The 7,584-nt window shown below is 47.4% G+C and overlaps 1 non-coding gene across 1 annotated transcript; it reads left to right on the forward strand.

Moving 5' to 3' along the window:
* The first annotated feature begins 3,936 nt into the window (after nt 1-3,936).
* Nucleotides 3,937-4,055, forward strand: LOC120617245 (5S ribosomal RNA). The gene has a single exon (XR_005656842.1). It is a non-coding gene; the product is annotated as a 5S ribosomal RNA (ribosomal RNA).
* Nucleotides 4,056-7,584: the final 3,529 nt, after the last annotated feature.

Genomic DNA, 7,584 nt, shown 5'->3' on the forward strand with positions numbered 1-7,584 from the left:
ACTTCTGTAGCGGTTTGAAATGCCTGTGATAAAACGTGAAGAAAATAAGCCCCTGGCCTGCCACGAGCAAGGGCTGCTCCGCCGGGCTCCCGCGCACTCCGTGCGGAGTGGGAGGAGGTGAAAAGCCATCCGGGGTCACCCGCCCGTCCCTGGAGCTTTGCGCGTCCCGTGCTGTCTGTCCTCCCGCATCTCAAGCGCGTTGGCAGGCGTCGCGCCCCTGACTCGCGGGGAGGCCAGAGCGTGAGGCAGGGAGACTGGACCGCGACGATGACAGAGGGGTCACAGAGGCCCCCGCACGCCTGGCCGGGGTCCCCCATGGCCAAGCTCCGGTCCCAAGGGCAACGCGGAAACCAGAGCCGCCAGATCTGCCGTGGCGGGGGCTGGAAACATCTCCGCGGCGACGAAGGAGGCCTCGCGGAGGCTCGGGCAAGGCCTAAGAGCCCGTGGCCTTGGCCTTAAACCGGGGGACAGCGATTTAAAGGAAACGAAGGAATATATAGCATGGTGGGCACGTGACGGGGACGGCGAGGCGAAGCAGGTGGCCCTCGAGCCCGAAGAGCAGGGCCGTGACTTGGTCCTGTGGCTCCCAAGCTGGAGACCCTGGACAAGTCGCTTCGGCTCCCGACATGAGGGTGACCGAAGGCGCACGCGGGCTGCGGGGGGGAGGGGAGCGGAGGCACGTGCCGCGCAGTGCGGCTTGTCCCACATCCTCCCCCCGCCCCGCCCCGCTCCCCGCAATTCAGGAAGGAGCCACTTAAATGGAACCATAATTGGCATGCAGCCAGCAGAGGCTAATTAAGAATTTATTTTTTGCTCCTTGATTAAATGACAATTTAAAGTCTGCTTTCTCATTTTCTTGTTCGGCTACACTTCGCCCCCTGGGGTCCTGGGCACGGTGAGGGGGCCCCAGTGAAACCTACTGGGGTAGGTCCCCTCCAGAGCCAACAGCCACGTGCAGCGTGCTCTCACCCCCCAGAGAGGATGACACTCACACTCGCCCCTCTCCTGGTCCACGCCCCCCGGGGAATGGAACCCCACCTGCATCTCTCACTCCTCCTTCCCCATACATAGGCAGGCATGAGGCTGTTGCTCCACTCCGCCTCAGTGTTTCTCCCCTCCTCTCCACACCACCTCTCTGACGCTGCCAGGGCTCTTCTTCACCTGGAGCATCTATGTGTAGGTCCACCTGCTCCCCTCCGCCCCCCTCCGCCTCCCTCCACATGAAAGCCTGAGTTTTTCTAAATATAAACCAGAATAGTTAAAATATTAATCAAAGCCTCCAACGGCCTTTGTCCTGGGCTTAGAATAGAAATAGCCCTTTTCCCAGCAGCCTGCTTCCTCCGGCCCTGCCCCTCCCCCCTCATCCCACCCGTGGGTCCATCTCCCCGCCCCTCACTTGGGCCTCTTTCTGCCTCCTGAACACACATGCTGAGCTTTTCCTACCTCTGAGGCCTTTCTATCCTCCCAAAGCTGCCTCCTTCTCTTTCCTCAGGTATCACCTCGAATGTCACCTCTTCGGAGAAGCTCTGCCTGACACCCCATCCTCAGCAGCCCTCTCACGGCCCCTCAGTGACCCCCCTGAGAACTCGTTACACAAACGAGCGCCGGCCCCTGAGAACCGGCTCTGGGGCATTTCTGCACAGCAGGCTGAGACCGGTTGGCACAGAAGCCTGCCAGCGCCAAACTCGAATTTTACACATCCACTTATTTTAAAAATAGCCCAAGCAAACAGATTTTTAGTCACTTAAGGCCTGCCTGCTTTGCATACTCCACAAAGCTACACCAACACCAGCTGACCATTGATAAGATAGCTAGGGCCTGTGGTTCTTAAACCCCAAGCTGCTACCAGTGCTTAGGGTTCTCCGGCCCAGAGGCCTCTGCCAGGCTGCTGGGGGACACCACCGGGGACACCTAAGCCTCGTCCTTGGTCCCCCTCTCCCCAAGGAGTCCCCTTCTGGATGTGGGAATCCTCACCATAAGCCTCGGGACAGACTCCCGCTATGAGGGACTTCTCCTCCTATGTGACCTGGTCCGACACCCCCCGACAGAGCCTGTGTGTCACTACCTCTCGTGGTCATACCTCCCTCCTTGACGAGCCCTAAATCCCTTGAACCACCTACACTCTTATCAACTACCCTGTTCTGTTTTTCCCATAATATTACGACTCTCTGACATTGCCTGGCCACTCTAATTGTTTGCTTTTTGTCTCTTTCCCTCATTAGAATGCAACATCCATGTAATCGATCAATAAGTCTATAAAAAGGATGTTTGCCTTCACTCGGAAACAAAGACATTGCAGAGTAAAACGATGAGGTGTGGCTTTTTTTCACCCAAGTTGGTAAAATTTTTAAAGATTGACCATGGTACATATTACAAGAGTTTGGGGGGCAAAGGGGTACACACGTGCCCTGCCAGTGGGAGTAGAAATTGACGCTGCATCTTGGAAGGCAAGTCAGAACGTAAAATGCACAGCCTATGACCAAGAAATGCCACTCTACGTATCCACCCTAAAAAAAATCCTCGCGTCTGTACAAGGAGAAATGTTAAGAACACAATGAATACAAGAGGATTCGCACTTCCGGGAGGATGGAGTCGATGCCCTTTTCCCTATTCCTCCTGTTAAGTGCAACTAAAACCTCTAGACAAACCAAATATTAAAAGACTCCGAAAGGCGAGACAAGATGGTAGACTGGCGAGGAAACTCAGGACCCAAGAAACAACACAGCCGTGAGTTCTTGGGTTTTCTTTTTGTCTCGTCCACCCGGACTTGGAGCTGAAGAAGCCAGCAACCAAGAAATGCCAACGGGCACAGACCAAAGAAAAAGGGGCGGCGGGCAAGCCAGAAACACAGAAAACTTTTAGACGATAACCGCCCACACCAGCAAAGAAGTGGGGAGCCTAGAACTCTGCCTTCACCGGGCTATAAGGAGGTGCCCGTGCTCTATCCCGCCCCCCAGGGATGTTAAAAGAGTCCAAGCAGGGAGCGGAAATGACCCCCACCCCGCCCCCCCGTGTGCATGGTGCCAGCAGAGGCCACAGGAGCCCGAATCCCCACACCCACCCAGCAGTAATGAGGAGCTCCCCCCATGTCAGGGGTCAACGGAGGCTGAACGGGGCATCTGGGCTCCACGTGCATCTGACAGTAACAAGGCAGCGCCCACTTACCTTGGCAGAGAAATTTCAGAAGCCGGTTAAAATAGAAGGTTTAAATAAGATGCAGAGTCTCATGGCATAACACCCAAATTTTTCAGGTTTCAGTCAAATGATTTGTCATACCAAGAACCACAGAGATCTTACGCTGAATGAGAAAAGTTATCAACAGATGCCAACACTAATGTGACATAGATGTGAGAATTAGACAACAAAGATTTTAAAGCAGCCATCCTAAAAATGTTTCAACAAGCAATCATAAACATGCCGGAAGCAACTGCAAAACACAAAGTTGAGCAAATAAACAGAAAGCCTCGGCAAAGGGAACACTATAAAAAAAAAAAATCGGACGGAAAATTTAGAACTAAAAAATACGATAACGGAAATTTTTTTAAATCCTCAATAAATGAGCTCAACAGGAGAATAAAGAGGACAGATGAACAAATCAGAGAACTTGGAAATAGAACAATAGAAATGACTCGATCTGAACGGCAGAGAGAAAATAGATTGAAAAAGAATTAATGGAACCTCAGGGCTTTGTGGGATTATAACAAGGATCCAATATTCATGTCATTGGTGTCCCAGAAGGAGAAGAAAAAGAGGGCAGGATTGAAAAGGTACTGGAAGAAATAACGGCTGAAAGCCTCCCAGACCGGGCAAGACGCATACACCAAGCAGCTGACCAAGCCCTGCGCATGACACAGGGATGACGTCAGGGAAATCACTTTACCTACAGAGGAAAAACTATTTTAATGACAGAAGATTTGTGACCAGAAACCATGAATGGTCTACGGCCATGCCACCCCGAACACGCCCGATCCCGTCTGATCTCGGACGCTAAGCGGGGTCGGGCCTGGTTAGTGCTTGGATGGGAGACCACCTAGGAAGACCAGGTGCTGTGGGTGTAAAAAAAAAAAAAAAAAAAAGAATGCCAGGAAGAGGTGACATAACAGTTTTCAAGTGCTTTACGAAAAGAACCGTATACACTGAAAATATTCTTCAGGAATGAAAGGGAAATCGACACATCACAGATAAAGGAAAACTAAGAGAAATTGACAACGGCAAAGGGACCCTCGAAGAACGGTTAAAGACAGTTCTCTAATCGGGTGGGAAATGGTCAACGAAACCTTGCAATATTAGAAAGGAAGAACACGGTGAGCAAAAATGCGGGTAAATGCAGTGCATTGTCCTTCTCCTCTCGAATGTTCTAAATTAAGCAGGACTGGTGATAGTAATATCAGATAAAGTGACTTCGGAACCAAGAAAATGACCAGAGATGGAGAAGCACTTCATATAACGATGAGAGGCTCAGTCCGCCAAGAAGACAGCAATTTTAAATGTGTGTGCACCAAAAAAACATGACTGCAAAATAATGAAGCGAAACCTGATAAACCGAAGGCAGAAAAAGACAAATCTACACTTACATCTGGAGACTTTAACACATCCTCTCAATACCAGATAGAACACTAGGCAGAAAGTCAGCAAGGATATTAAAGAACACTACTGCCATAAATAAAATCTAATTGACATTTATAGAACTCTCTACTCAGTGTATTCAGCAGAATACACATTCAAGCGCCCGCAGAACATACACTAAGGCAGACCATATCCTAAGCCATTACCAAAAAAAAAAAACTCAAAAGATTTTTAAACAGTTGAAATCATACATACAGAGTATGCTCTCCAAACACAATGGAGTCGAACTAGAAATCGATAATAAAAAGATAGCAGAACTCTCCAAACGTTTGGAAAGTAAGCAGCACACTTTTATATAATGCATGGGTCAAAGAGGCAGTCTCAAAAAGGCATCCAAAAATTAGCCAAGCGAAAGTGGAAACAGAATCTATCAACATTGGGGGCACAACTAAAACAGCAGAAATTTATAGCTCTATGTGCATACGTGAGGAGAGAAGACGTCTCCAATCGATTATCGAAGCTCCCACCTCAAGAACTTACAAGGAGAGTGAAATAAACCCAAAGCAAGGAAAGTAAAAGAAATGAGAAACGTAAGAGCAGAAATTTATGAAACTGAAAACGGTAGAACAAATAAAAATCAATGCAACAAAGCACCGGTTCCTTGAAAAGATCAATAAAATTGACAGACCTCTGGTGAGATTAACAAAGGAAAAAGGAGAGAAGACACTAATTACTAATATCAGGAATGAAACCAGCGATACCACCACAGACCCTGCAGACATCAAAAGAGAATATCACAACTCCACATGCATAAATCCGACAACGTAGATAAAATGGATCAACTCTTTGAAAAACGCAAACGACCCCCAACTCACCAAATATGAAATAGATCATTTGAATAGCCCTACGATTATTAAAGATATTTAATTCATAGTTTTGAAATTTCCAAAAAATAAATCTCCAGGTCCAGACGTCTTCACTGGAGAATTCTACCAAACATTTAAAGAAAAATTAACACCAATTCTACACAATCTCTTCCAGACAATTAAAAAAGAGATACTTCTCAATTCATTTTATAAAGCTAATATTACCCTAATACCAAAATCAGATAAAGACAATACGAAAGAAAAAACTCCACAGACCAATAACCTTTATGAATATAGACACAAAAATCATTAACAAAATATTAACAAGCAGAATTTGCAATATATGAAAAATTATTATTATATTATCTACCATGACCAAATATTGGTTCAATATTTGAAAAGTCAATCGATGTAACTCACTATATTAATAAACTAAAGAAGAAAAATCGCATGGTGTGTCCATTGATGCAAAAAGGTATTTGACAAAATTCCACATCCATTCATGATCAGGACGCCCAGAAAAAAATAGGAATGGGAGAACTTCCTCAACTTCATAAATGCATCTACAGAGAATCGACAGCTAACAGTATTCTTAATGGTGGAAGGCCATGGTGTGTTTTCCCAAATCAGAAACAAGGCAAGGATGTCTGACCTCATCACTCTCTTATTCAACAGAGTGCTAGATGTTCGAGCCAGTGCGATAAGGCAAGAAAAAGAAATGAAAGGTATACGGACCAGAAAGGAACAAATAAAACTGACGATATTTACACAACTCATGATTATATAGAGAGAAAATTCCAAGGGATCTACCAAAAAAGAAAAAAAAACAAACAAACTAGATCTAGTAAGTAAGTCCAACACGAGGGACTGCCCTGACAGAATGTTCTGTATCTCCACTGTATCAAGGTCCACATCCTGATTGTGATGCTGTGCTATAATTTTGGAAGACATTATGATTGGGGAAAACGGAGAAGAGCACACGGCATCTCTCCATATTGTTTCCTACAGGTGCACGTGAATCTACAATTAGGTCAAAATGGAGAGTTTAATTAAAATGATACATAGATTTCTGCAGCATTGTTTGCATTCAGGGGGAAATATTGGGAAAGCCTAAATCTTCTTAAGTAGAAAAACGATTGACTATACATACTGTCAGCGCCATGAGATAGAATATTGTGCTGAACCGAAAGCAGAAAGGAAAAACGTATCTCTGCCCTGGAAAACTGTGTCGCAGAACACTGTGCGACACGGTGCTGTCTGTATTCAAACGCACACACAGCGCGGCTCCTGAGCCAGTGGCCACACCCCGCCTTCCCCGTGGTGGTGACGTGGTCACTAACAGGTCAAAAATGAATGACTGGGCGCCTAAGAAATCCTACCCTTCTTATATATAAAGCACGGATATGCGTAGAGACATAAGCAGATAAGTAACTTATCTATAGTGTTAAAATACTTCATTTAAGAGGGGGTGTGTTTAGAGGGGGAAATGTCTAAAAATACTCTTTAGGAGGATGATATAGGAAAAAAAAAAAGTTAAGAACTCCCAGCCTCGACCAGAATGTCTGGATCTCAGCACGGCCGACATTTTGTGCCGGGTCATTCTTCATCATCGGGGCTGCCCTGTGCATTGCAAGATGTTTCGTGCCCTCCCTGGCCCCCACCGCCCACCCCCGGATGCCGGTAGCACCAACACCCAGTTACGACAATCAAATATGTCTCCAGACATTGCCAAACGTCCCTGGAAGGCAAAATCATCGCCTTTGAGAACAACTACACGAAGAACTGGAAGTCACACGCCGAACCCCGGGCGCGGGGCAGGCTGTGCAGCCGCGTTGATGGATCCACACTGCTTGCATTTTTGACAAGGAGAATATATTTAGGGCTTACTTGTGCCATTAAAAATTAATTTTTCAAAACCTGCTGCAGCTGGGAAATGCAGCCCTGGAGGCGGGACGAGGCCTGGCCAGCCTCTGAGACCAGGGTCTGACCCCAGCCCTTCTCCCGCTTGCCCTAGGACCCCCGCACGCGCTCCCCCACTCAGGGGGCCCGTGCCCCCTCCCCCTGCAGACATACAGCTATGCTGACGCCCCACCCTTCCCTCCATTCTCCGTGCTTCGCCCCAAAGCCTCCGTGCTCACGCAGTTCTCGGGCA

This window comes from Pteropus medius, unplaced genomic scaffold, assembly GCF_902729225.1.
Source record: "Pteropus medius unplaced genomic scaffold, Ma_sr-lr_union100, whole genome shotgun sequence".
NCBI lineage: Eukaryota > Metazoa > Chordata > Mammalia > Chiroptera > Pteropodidae > Pteropus > Pteropus medius.